This window comes from Hylobates moloch, unplaced genomic scaffold (assembly GCF_009828535.3).
Source record: "Hylobates moloch isolate HMO894 unplaced genomic scaffold, HMol_V3 SCAFFOLD_6, whole genome shotgun sequence".
In the NCBI taxonomy this organism is placed as follows: Eukaryota; Metazoa; Chordata; class Mammalia; order Primates; family Hylobatidae; genus Hylobates; species Hylobates moloch.
The window spans coordinates 94,942,953-94,956,749 of record NW_026652281.1 but is presented as its reverse complement, the minus strand read 5'-3'; positions in this window follow the sequence as shown (position 1 = coordinate 94,956,749).

Genomic DNA, 13,797 nt, shown 5'->3' with positions numbered 1-13,797 from the left:
ACCCACATCAATCTCCAACCAAGGTCCAACAATAGCCTACTGCCTTTAATTTCAGAAAAAAAAAAGATCAAGAGGTTTTGTACTAATACACATGCTATAATAACTTGCTTCAAATTCACTTCCATGTAAGTTGTGTCTGAAAATAAGCCTGTGAACCCCTTTAAAGCCCTGTTTAGATGAGCTTCCTGACCTTCTTCTTCCAGTGTCTCAGCAAAGCTTTAACAATTGAAGGCAGGCAGGATAGGCTGAGGGCAGAAAGGAGGTGAGAGGACTCTTATCATCTTTGTATTCTTATCTTTTTCAAACTATAGTTTATGTTATTTAAGATAAAGCTATTCTAACCGGTGTGAGATGGTATCTCACTGTGGTTTTGATTTCCATTTCTCTGATGGCCAGTGATGATGAGCATTTTTTCATGTGTCTGTTGGCTGCATAAATGTCTTCTTTTGAGAAGTGTCTGTTCATATCCTTCACCCACTTTTTGATGGGGTTGTTTGTTTTTTTCTTGTAAATTTGAGTTCTTTGTAGATTCTGGATATTAGCCCTTTGTCAGATGAGTAGATTGCAGAAATTTTCTCCCATTCTGTAGGTTGCCTGTTAACTCTGATGGTAGTTTCTTTTGCTGTGCAGAAGCTCTTTAGTTTAATTAGATCCCATTTGTCAATTTTGGCTTTTGTTGCCATTGCTTTTGGTGTTTTAGACATGAAGTCCTTGCCCACGCCTATGGCCTGAATGGTATTGCCTAGGTTTTCTTCTAGGGTTTTTATGGTTTTAGGTCTAACATGTAAGTCTTTAATGCATCTTGAATTAAATTTTGTATAAGGTGTAAGGAAGGGATCCAGTTTCAGCTTTCTACATATGGCTAGCCAGTTTTCCCAGCAACATTTATTAAATAGGGAATCCTTTCCCCATTGCTTGTTTTTGTCAGGTTTGTCAAAGATCAGATGGTTGTAGATATGCGGCATTATTTCTGAGGGCTCTGTTCTGTTCCATTGATCTATATCTCTGTTTTGGTACCAGTACCATGCTGTTTTGGTTACTGTAGACTTGTAGCAGAGTTTGAAGTCAGGTAGCGTGATGCCTCCAGCTTTGTTCTTTTGGCTTAGGATTGACTTGGTGATGTGGGCTCTTTTTTGGTTCCATATGAACTTTAAAGTAGTTTTACCAATTATGTGAAGAAAGTCATTGGTAGCTTGATGGGGATGGCATTGAATCTATAAACTACCTTGGGCAGTATGGCCATTTTCACGATACTGATTCTTCCTACCCATGAGCATGGAATGTTCTTCCATTTGTTTGTATCCTCTTTTATTTCATTAAGCAGTGGTTTGTAGTTCTCCTTGAAGAGGTCCTTTACATCCCTTGTAAGTTGGATTCCTAGGTATTTTATTCTCTTTGAAGCAATTGTGAATGGGAGTTCACTCATGATTTGACTCTCTGTCTGTTATTGGTGTATCAGAATGCTTGTGATTTTTGCACATTGATTTTGTATCCTGAGACTTCGCTGAAGTTGCCTATCAGCTAAAGGAGATTTTGTGCTGAGACGATGGGGTTTTCTAGATATACAATCATGTCATCTGCAAACAGGGACAATTTGACTTCCTGTTTTTCTAATTGAATACCCTTTATTTCCTTCTCCTGCCTGATTGCCCTGGCCAGAACTTCCAACACTATGTTGAATAGGAATGGTGAGAGAGGGCATCCCTGTCTTATGCCAGTTTTCAGAGGGAATGCTTCCAGTTTGTGCCCATTCAGTATGATATTGGCTGTGGGTTTGTCACAAATAGCTCTTATTATTTTGAGATACGTCCCATCAATACCTAATTTATTGAGAGTTTTTAGCATGAAGAGTTGTTGAATTTTGTCAAAGGCCTCTTTTGCATCTATTGAGATAATCATATGGTTTTTGTCGTTGGTTCTGTTTATATGCTGGATTACGTTTATTGATTTGCGTATGTTGAACCAGCCTTGAATCCCAGGGATGAAGCCCACTTGATCATGGTGGATAAGCTTTTTTATGTGCTGCTTGATTCGGTTTGCCAGTATTTTATTGAGGATTTTTACATCGATGTTCATCAGGGATATTGGTCTAAAATTCTCTTTTTTTATTGTGTCTCTGCCAGGCTTTGGTATCAGGATGATGCTGGCCTCATAAAATGAGTTAGGGAGGATTCCCTCTTTTTCTATTGATTGGAATAGTTTCAGAAGGAATGGTACCAGCTCCTCCTTGTACCTCTGGTAGAATTCGACTGTTAATCCATCTGGTCTGGGACTTTTTTTGGTTGGTAAGCTATTAATTACTGCCTCAGTTTTGGAGCCTGTTATTGGTCTATTCAGAGATTCAACTTCTTCCTGGTTTGATCGTTAAAAGTCAGGAAACAACAGGTGCTGGAGAGGATGTGGAGAAATAGGAACACTTTTACACTGTTGGTGAGACTGTAAACTAGTTCAACCATTGTGGAAGTCGGTGTGGCGATTCCTCAGGGATCTAGAACTAGAAATATCATTTGACCCAGCCATCCCATTACTGGGTATATATCCAAAGGATTATAAATCATGCTGCTATAACGACACATGCACATGTATGTTTATTATGGCACTATGCACAATAGCAAAGACTTGGAACCAACCCAAATGTCCAACAATGATAGACTGGATTAAGAAAATGTGGCACATATAAACCATGGAATACTATGCAACCATAAAAAATGATGAGTTCATGTCCTTTGTAGGGACATGGATGAAGCTGGAAACCATCATTCTCAGCAAATTATCACAAGGACAAAAAACCAAACACCGCATGTTCTCACTCATAGGTGGGAATTGAACAACGAGAACACATGGACACAGGAAGGGGAACATCACACACCAAGGCCTGTCATGGGGTGGGGGGAGGGGGGAGGGATAGCATTAGGAGATATACCTAATGTTGAATGATGAGTTAATGGGTGCAGCACACCAACATGGCACATGTATACATATGTAACTAACCTGCATGTTGTGCACATGTACCCTAAAACTTAAAGTATAAAAAAAAGATAAAGCTAGCAGTTGAATTAAACAAACCCCAGTATATGTCATAGCTCATAGATGTTAAAAGTGCATTTATTACTCATGTAAAAATTTTAAATGGTATTTTTAATCAAGAACAGATTCCTCCAGAAATTATTTTGGGACCAAGGTCCCCATGTCTGGCTGCTCTATCATTGTCCACATGTGACTTTCAATGTACTCATCTACATCAAGCTAGAGAAAGGGTAACAGAGATGGAGAAAATACACTCACTTTCTCATAGTCTTGGCCTTACACATGCACTTCTACTCAGATTCTACTCACAAGAATTAGTCACGTGGCCTCACCTAAATGCCAGGGCACAGTGAAATACAATCCCCGATTGGGCAGCTGCTTCCTAATAGCAGCCCTACACTATGAGAGGAAGAGCATGAATATGGATGGGTTAGTTGCAGCATCTGTCAGATAGTTCATGTTTCAATTAGTTAAAAAGGCAACCTATGGCAGTTCCTTCCTCAAAAATTTATACAGAATTACCATATGACCCACCAATTCTACTCCTAGATATATGCCCAAAAGAATAGTACACAGTCTTCAGACAAAAACTTACACACAAATAGTCATAGCAACACTATTTGCAGTAGCAAAAAGGTAGAATCAACCCAAACATCTATAAAATGATAAATAGGTAAACAAGTAGTATATCCATACAATGGAATATTATTTAGTCATAAAAATACTCATACATGCTACAACATGGATGAACCTTGAAAACATTATGCTAAGTGAAAAAAGCCATACACAAAAGACCACATATTATATTATTTCATTTATACTAAATATCCAGGGTAGAAAAATTGATAGAGATGGAAAACAGATTTGTGACTGCTAGCAGCTAGCAAGAAGAGAGGATATGGAGTGACTGCTTAATGGGTGCAGGGTTTCCATTTGGGGAAATTAAAAAATTCTGGAACTGAATAGTAGTGATGGTTGCACAACACTGTGAATGTACTTAATGCCCTTGAACTGTACACTTTAAAATTGTTAAAATGATCAATTTAATATTATGTTTATCTTACCACAATTTAAAAAGGCAGCATGGCTTTCTGGAGACATGTACTGAATCAAACCATTAGCTTATAATATTTTATTATATTTAATGACATAAATAGCATACGACCTCAAGCAAAAAGAGTAGTTAACACTATTCTTTCTCTATGTTTTCTTTGGGAATTTTATAATTTTTTTCTTCCTTCAACCCAACAAATATTTTTTTAACAACTTATTGGTTCCAGACTCTGGTCTGTGTGTTTATGCTTATCATAAACTCAAAGCTCTGAAAGAGTCCTAAGGTATACTTAGGGAAGACATGGGTCCTGGATCAAGACAGACAGCAATAGAACCTTGCCAATGGTCCAACATGCTAATAATACCATCTTATAATGCGCCAAAAATGCTGGGACACTTGGTCCATTTTGTCATTAAAGATAGTTGACCACTGGAGCTAGCAAACAACACATCAAGTGTGTTGATGCTATTGTGAGGCTTTAGAACAAGTGTAGAGTTACGATATCACACTCAGAGTTAGATGAAAAGCTTTGCCAATCTAAACCTTAGTGAATATCTGAACATTTCTACTCTGATATAAGATGCTGATGTTCAGGACTCTGAAGAAACCAGTGCATCATTCCACAATTCTCTATGCAGATGGATAAATGTGGCATCCTGTATGATACATAACAAAATAACTTGAAATCCATTTATATTTGGATTTGCATTTTGATTTTTTTCTTTGTTGTCGTTGCACATTTGCTTTCATAATATTTTAGCTAACTGTAATAGTAAACGTGGTTTATCTTCTCAAATGACAGATGACAACGACAGGCAGTCTTAAATGATCTGACTGGCATATTGAGCTGGTTGAATTTAAATTTAACTGAGAAAAGTCATATAATCCTAGAACTAGAAGGATGCCTAGGGAAAATTTAACTTTATCTCTTCATTTGTATATAAGAGTGAATTAAAACTCAGAGATGTGTATTTATATTATTTTCAGAAGGAGCTGGTTTAGACGTGTTGTCTCAATGTAATTATTAATAATGCCTCTTTTCTTTCTCAAAGATCTCCTGATTTTGAAGGTAAATTAGATATTCACCTAATCTATATGTTTTTGGTATTGTGGATTCTTTAGCTAATATTTTACAAACTCAGGCAACCCATCCATAAAAAGCATATATATATATAACATTTGGATCTAGTTTACCAGCAACCTGTAGTTTTATATATATATAAATGTTATATATGTATATATAACATTTGGATATAGGTTACCAGCTGCGAGCCTTTGATGTAGATTTTACATCCAATAAAAATATATTGATCAACTCCTGTGGACTGCAAAAGCAAAGCTGCCATTAACCACCACACCCCAACAAGGTAGGTCTTAGTGAACACATCAGATCAGAAACTAAGCTAAGAGTCACCGTGACATGGTATGGTTGGGTAAGGACTTGACCTCAGGCCTCCTAATCCAGTGACCTTTTTGACATAAGAAGTGCTGAGTATAGGGTTACAGATATAATATCCTAGTTTATATCCTGACTGACACTTACTGTGTTACTTCAGACAAGTTGCTTAACTCTTTTTGCCTTATTTTTCCAATTTGTAAAATGAAGATGATAGTAGAAGTACCTACCTCATTCTGAGTTGTAAGGATTACATAAAATAATATACCAGCAGTGCTTGCAAGACTACCTGAAATACAAAAATCTCTCAATAAATGTTTCATATTATTGGTAAGCAATTGCTTCTGTGCAATTACACGTGACTAAGTGAACACATAAGAATATTAATCCCTAATTAATAAATATCAATAAGATTAATATTAAACTACTACTTTAGGTTATTAATACTTATTATACAATACAAAAAAAAACAAGAGTTGAGAAACAATGGAGAATTTAACAAAATATGAAACTGCCTTCATAGTACACATGTGTCCTCAAAATATTTGATCCTGTAAAAATGGTGATACGTATCACAGACAGTGGAGGGTGGACTGCAGAATGTGAAACTATGAGTATCTATCTACTTAGCTTCAGAAAACTTCATGAGTTTTAGAGAAACACTAAGCAAGGTATTTACAACCTACACACCATCATCATGCTACTTTTCTTACAAAAAGCATCAGTAACTTCAATGAAGTATCAACATTCAAATTTTTATAACGTAATTCCATCCCTTCTTCCTAAAATCATTCCTCATTGTGTAGGGCATATTGTAGCTATGTCTTATTCTATAGTTTGATTAATTGATTAATTTCAAGGTACAACCCTGGAGGTGGGTGTCAGTGACTTGAAGTATTTCATTGGTAGGAGGTTATTACTCTATAAATAATGAGCTGACATAGCCACCTGAAATGAGGCAAAATAGAAGAAAGAGAGATAATGTTCTAGCTAAATTATGCCCTACATATTCATACAAACTCTTCATTTTCTTCAAATATCAGAATGTGACTGTGAATTTTTTTCTAAGTTAGAAATCTTCCTCTCAGTAACAGAAACTAAACTTTAAATTGCTTGAGCTAAAAAGGGGTTTTCTTGATGTGCCACAATAGCTTTGAGGGAACTAGTTGTCTTTTTATATGTTATTTCTACCTCTGTTCTGCACTGGCCTCACTATTCCTTGAAATTTTTTCTCCTCAATTTATTTAGCAGAATGATACCAAAAAGTCCCCTGGTTCACATTTCATATTGTAATATTATTTCTTCAAGATGAATTCCTAGTAAATAAAAATCCTACTAATACATTATCACTCATAGTAAACAGACAGATGGAGATAAAGGTAAGGTCAGTTGACATAAGAACAGATTAAATAATATTTAAATATTAGTGTCTACAACAAATTTCTTTAAAATGCTTTATTTTATGCACAACTATCCACAATAATAGTTGACTGGATGTCTATGAATGAATTGCAATGTTCACTTCCTTGAAATCTTTTGCACCTGATGGAAAATACACTTTTTTTAGTTGAACTCTATGTTTCATTTATAGTAAATCATCATCTTAGCAAAAAATACTATGATTTGAATTTGTAAACAGTTGTCAAAAATGAGAAATCCAAGTGATCAAAGACAAATGAAAGTGGCAGATCAAGTGAACCAAATGCTTGCACCATTTTGTAAAAGGAGGTTAAATATCTCCTGGGAAAAATGTTAGTTTAACAGGAGATGATAAAGCAAGAAATGGCCAGGTGTGGTGGCTCACCTCTGTAATCCCAGCACTTTGGGAGGTTGAGGTGGGTGGATCACTTCGGGTCAGAAGTTCAAGACCAGCCTGGCCAGCATGGTGAAACTCCGACTCTACAAAAAATGCAAAAATTAGCCAGGTGTGGTGTTGGGTGCCTATAATCCCAGCTACTCAGGAGGCTGAGGCAGGAGAATTGCTTGAACCCGGGAGACAGAGGTTGCAGTGAGCAGAGATCATGAGCAGAGATCATGCCACTGCACTCCAGCCTGGGCAACAAAGAAAGACTCTGTCTCAAAAACAAACCAAAAAAAAAAGGCAAGATATATTTGTGAGATCCTTAGAATTCTGCAAAATTACTATTCATTGTAACCATTTGTTCCCCAAATCCTTAAAGAAATCAATGAAAGTTGAAATAAGATGTATTCCAGCATATAGTATTCCAATAAAGGTTAGGTTTCCTAGAATCCACATTAAATAGACTACTATATAACACCAATTCTGCACTTTTTAAGTAAGCATAATTCCTGCCATCAAAGGGTTTCCATGTCCTCATGAGGAGGCAGAATAAGCTAACAACTCCTATTCCCATTAAAAGAAGTTCTTGCTAGGATAGAGAAAGGAGCAAAGTGCTAGAGAAGGACATGAGGGAGTTATCATTTCAGTCTTTGCATGTTGAACATACTTCACAGAAAAGGTCATGATGTGCAAGCGAGTTGCTTGGAATAGAAAGTTCCTAGGAAAACAAGACTGTAAGATTCAGTCATGTAGAGGAATACCAAGAAAGTTTGAAAGGACTTGACCTACTTGGGAAATGTCTATTCAGTTGGGGCTGGCAGAGTTCACTGTATAAATAGAATAGTAGCCAGAGATATATCTAAAAAGGAAATCGTTTTTCATTTATTCATTTTTCATTATTCATTTAACAAATATTTATATAGTTGCCTTCTCTTCCAGGCATTGAGTTTGGCTTTAAAGGTACAACAATGAAGAAGGCTCAATTCACAATATGATGGGAGAACAAGAGGCACAAATAAATAGCCACTGTCCAATTGTGCAATGTGTTTGTGTTTTCAGTACAGGAAGATATCAAAAGCTCTAAAGTGGACCGGGCACCACGGCTCATGCCTGTAATCCTAGCATTTTGGGAGGCTGAAGAGGGCAAATCACTTGGGGTCAGGAGTTCAAGACCAGCCTGGCCAACATGGTGAAACCTCATTTCTACTAAAAATACAGAAATTAGCCAAGCGTGTTGGCACGCACCTGTAATCCCAGCTACTTGGGAGGCTGAGGCAGGAAAATCACTTGAACCCAGGAGGTAGAGGTTGCAATGAGCCAAGATTACACCACTGCACTCCAGCCTGGGTGACAGAGCGAGATTCAGTCTCAAAAAATAAATAAATAAAATAAAATAAAACAAAAGCTCAGCCAGGTGCGGTGGCTCATGCCTGTAATCCCAGCACCTTGGGAGGCCGAGGCGGGTGGATCACGAGGTCAGGAGATCAAGATCATCCTGGCTAACACGGTGAAACCTCGTCTGTACTAAAAATACAAAAAATTAGCCAGGTGTGGTGGAGGGCACCTGTGGTCCCAGGTACTCAGAAGGCTAAGACTGGAGAATCCCTTGAACTCAGGAGGCAGAGACTGGAGAATCCCTTGAACTCAGGAGGCAGAGGTTGCAGTGAGCAGAGATCACGCCACTACATTCCAGCCTGGGCAACAGAGCAAGACTCTATCTAAAAAAAAAAAAAATGGTCTAAATTGCAGAAGACAGGACAACAAGAACAAGCCCAATCTCAGGTCAGGTTCACTTCAAGGGAATGTTTGTCTGGGCTTTAAAGGGGGATTTGGGTTTCACTGGTCAAATGGAACCAGGAAGGTGAGGAAGAAGAGTAGTCGAGGAATCCTCTACATGTCCTCAAACATTAAAATGTAAAAAATTCCTGGAAACTAAAATATTACCAACTCTCTTTTGGAGGTAGTAAAATGAAACATGTAAAAGTAGAATAAATGAAATGGAGCAGGAATACACAATGTGGCAAAATTGGAGCAGGAATATGCAATTATGAAGTCTACCTAATATTAATATATTTCTTAATACCAAACAATAGTAGAAAAGACCAGTGATGTTAAGCATACTAACTAGTCCTTCTGTACCTTCATGCTGTACATGACAGACGTACTCCCCTGATTCATTTAGGGGGCATCCACACGCTCCCTGCTGGCTTGCCAAGAGCTTCTAAAATGTTTTTCCTTTCTCCACATTATATACTCACCAGCATATGCGCATCGACAGTGAAATAAAGTATACATTAAGAAAAATTATTCCAAGCTTTTAGTAAGACATTATCAGACATGGTAGGCATTAAAAAGACATCTCCCTTTAAATTTTGAGGACAGGTTATTTTTGATATTAAAATATTTCAGTTTGGTGAGGTTTTTCAGGACATGGAGGAAAATTGAGTACTGGTCAAGAAGATTCAAGTTCAATTACTAACCCAATGCTTGATTCATTATTCCTTAGGCAGAAAAATAAATAAAAAGAATAGCATGCATCATCTCTTTCCTCAATTATGAAAAAGCAGTGAATTTCTACTTGTCTTGACAGGTGACTCACAGGATGGGGAAAATAATCTCAAAATGCTATTAGGAAACGCTCAAAGAATTAGGATTTGCTGAATTTATCAACGGGAGTCTATTCTAATTTCATCTGTAGGGTTTACAGAACACTTCCTATGTGTTCTACTCAGAACTTTGAGGGTGACCTACTAAGTCCATGTAATGTTTGTGTTAGTTTTTTGACCTTTATGAAGGAGCTAGTAATTAGATATCCTTGGACCCAAGAGGACCAATTGAAGGAGATGTTACAGCACTCAACAGTAAATGTGATTATAGAGTGAACATCCTTAGCTCATGATCTGGGAATACAGAAGGTGCCAAAGCAATGCAAGTCCTCACGTTCCTCTCGAAAGCAGAAATACAGTTCACGTTGGCTTATACTTGTAGAGGATTCTCATAAGGAAGTTCCTGAAGTACTCATTCTTAGAAACCTTGATGAAGAAACTAAATAAAAGCATGGTGAGAGATGGCACAGGTGTGTCCCTTAGTACACATATTTCTCTCGCTGCTTTCTAACCCCTGGCATCTGGATCTTTGGAGCTGTCTCATTCTCTGTAACATTCATTCAGCATATTAGGAATGCTTGTGTCAGGCAGAGCCCTTTACTTTACTTAGAAGTTGATCAGAATGATTGGAGTACCCTTAATAGTGGCATCCACTTTCTAACACAGTAAGTAAAGAAAATGTCAAAGAAACAGATGATTTTTAAAACACTCATTGAATAGTGCCTGGAACACAGTATGTACTCAGTAAATATTTTTATTATTATTAGTGTTTATTGTTATGTTATCATTGGTGTTTTTATTACCTAGCAATCAGAAAATTAAAGGCATAATTTAGAGACTTTAGCAATAGAATAGTATACATACTAGTTCCCTAAATTATACAGTGAAGAATATTTTATAACAATAGACTATTATTACAGGGTTTCCAGCAGGACTTCCAACAAGCACACTGTGCTACAAGTTTATGTCTTCAACCAAGAGTTGACAAACTTGTGCTGTAAAGTGCCAGAGAGTAAATATTGTGGGGGCCAATGGACAATGCCCTCAACTCTATGAGCAACTATTATTGCTGAAACAGCAACAGTCTCTTTCAGAGTTTACGTTTTACATTTAAAAATGTAAACAATGGCTGGGCGAGGTGGCTGACGCCTGTAATCCCAGCGCTTTGAGAGGCCAAGGCAGGCAGATTACCTGAGGTCAGGAGTTCGAGAACAGCCTGACCAACTTGGTGAAACCCCGTCTCTACTAAAAATACAAAATTAGCTGGGTGTGGTGATGCATGCCTGTAATCCCAGCTACTCTGGATGCTGAGGCAGAAGAATTGCTTGAATCTGGGAGACGGAGGTTGCAGTGAGCCGAGGTCACACCACAGCACTCCAGCTTGGGAAACAAGAGTGAAACTCAGTCTCAAAAAAAAATGTAAACACTAGTCATAACTTATGGGCCATATGAAAACAAGTACTGGGCTGGATTTGACACATGGGCAGTGATTTGCCAACCCTGTGCTAGAGAATTATGTTTTTTATCTTAGGGAGGGCACACTGCTGCTACATAATCACACAGACATCTACGTGTGTGTGTATCAAATCTTGGCTATAAATAATTCTACACTTTACATTAATAAAAAATATGATTTGCATCATTTTGATTTCATACATATCTACAAACACTCTTGAAAATAAGACAGCACTAATGCCTTGAAAAAAATTCAGTTTGAGGGCTGCCAGTTCAAATAAAACAAAAATAGACTTTCTTTCCTTATTGCTTCTTTCACTCTCACAGTAGAAGTTTTATTCTGAGAAAACCATAAATTTATTATTAATCAAATAGTTAGATACCTGAAAGATCATAAGCTGATTCCTTCAGGAGTCATTCAGCCTTGTGTGCCTCTTCGCAGCCCCAAAGCCTTAAGGAGTTCTACAAAATTTGAGTTGAGGAAATAGTTCATGTGGAAGACTAGGACCAGGGCCCCAGAGCAAAGCTTTTTAGAACTTTATGTACCATATCCTGCATGGTTATTTCCTATACCTGAAGGCATCAAGTTTGCTAGACAGAGTTTCCTTTTCTTTTGTCTACTTAGGTTTATTGTTATTCAACAAGTATTATATTCATAACCCTCTAGCATAAAGCCTGAACACAACAAAGTGTAAATAAGCATTTTTTGGTTTTTTCCCTCATGGAAGTCACATTTTAGTGGTGGAAGAGAGGGCAGTGGCAGGCAAGTAACAAGAGAACAAATAATTCAAACAACATCAGGATAATTTTTGATCTACAGGAAACAAGGAAGGTGCAGTTCGGAATGATTGCAGGGGGTGGACCTCCTTTGGATAGGCTGGTTGGTGAAGCCTTCTTCAGGAAGTTAGCATTTGAATGGGGCCCTGAGGATTGAGAAGGAGCCAGGCAGGAAAACAACACATGGAACATCTTCCAAAATGAGGACTAGATAGAGAAATTCCTAGGCAGAATTTTCTATGCTTAAGAAATCGTCAGAAAGCCATGGGGCTAAAGCAGAACGGCAAGAGAGAGAGCATCATAAGATTGGATAAATAGAGCACGTAGAACATGGAAAGTAGCTCAAATACAATTCTGAGAAGTTTGAATATTATTCTAAAGCAGTAGGAAATCATGAACAAGATTTTACCCACCCTTGAGAGGTATAGATGTGAAACACAATGAATTGAGCAAAGGGAAGAAGAGTTCACTTAAACCTAGTGGTTTACTTTTTTTGACATTAGTCTTTGTAGTAACTCTAATACATGAAATAGTACTTACAATACCCCTTGGTTTCACTGTGGACTCTGTATGTGTGGGAACACTTGTGATTGACAATTTTGAAATCTCTGCTCACATGCCTCATGAGGCTATGTCATAATTTTAGGAATCACCATGGTGATTTAGTGAAAAAGACATTGTCATCCCCCATAAGTTACCATGCTCTCAACACCGACAGTGTTAAGCAGGGGAAAACAATCCCCAGTTTAGAATCATCACGCAGATCCGTAGCCCCTTTGGGAAGCTATGGTGTTGGTTGTTATCACACCTCCAGACGTTAACACTAACTCCTTTGAGCAGTCTTTATCACTGCAAATTATCATGACCACAAACTGCTAGCATATAAAGGTCAAGGACGCACAAAGAAACTAGTCAACTACTACTTCAGGTGTCCCCAAGAGCACTCATTCATTCATTCATTCATTCACTCATTCAACAACTGCATTTGGGTACTGTTCTAGGTGCTGAAATGTGAGACTGAACAAAACAAAAACTCCTATCCTCCTGGAGCATACATACTAGTTTGGTAGGAATTCTATCTCCACATAAATATAACGTGCTAGATTCAATAACAATCTCCTGAAAAGTATTGGTCACTTCTTTTCCTTTTTCTCAAAAACAACATTATTTTCCAGGGTCAAGGCTCTCAGCTGAAATTATATCTCTCCTGTGCCTCCAAACTAAAAAAGGGGACTGTGATGGTTCATCTTAGGTGTCAACTTGATTGGATTAATGTATATCCAGACAAAAGATAAAAAATTATTTCTGGCTGTGTCTGAGGAGGATGTTTCTTGAGGAAATTGGCATGTGAGTTGATGGACTGCATAGGAAAGATCTGCCCACAATGTAGGTGGGCATCATTCAATTGGCTGGGGGCGAGGGGGCAAGATAGAACAAAAAGGCAGAGGAAAGGTGAATGCATGCTTGCTTTCTCCTGGAGCAGAGACACTCTTCTTCTCCAGCCCTTCAACATCAGAACTCCAGGTTCTCTGGCCTTTGGACTCCAAGACTTGTACCAGCTGCTTCCCCGGTTTTCATGCCTGCAGATAGCCTTTCATAGGACTTCTCAGCCTTCATAATCACGTGAGCCAATTCCATTAATAAAGCTCCTCTCCTCTCTCTCTCTTTTTGTCTCTCCCAG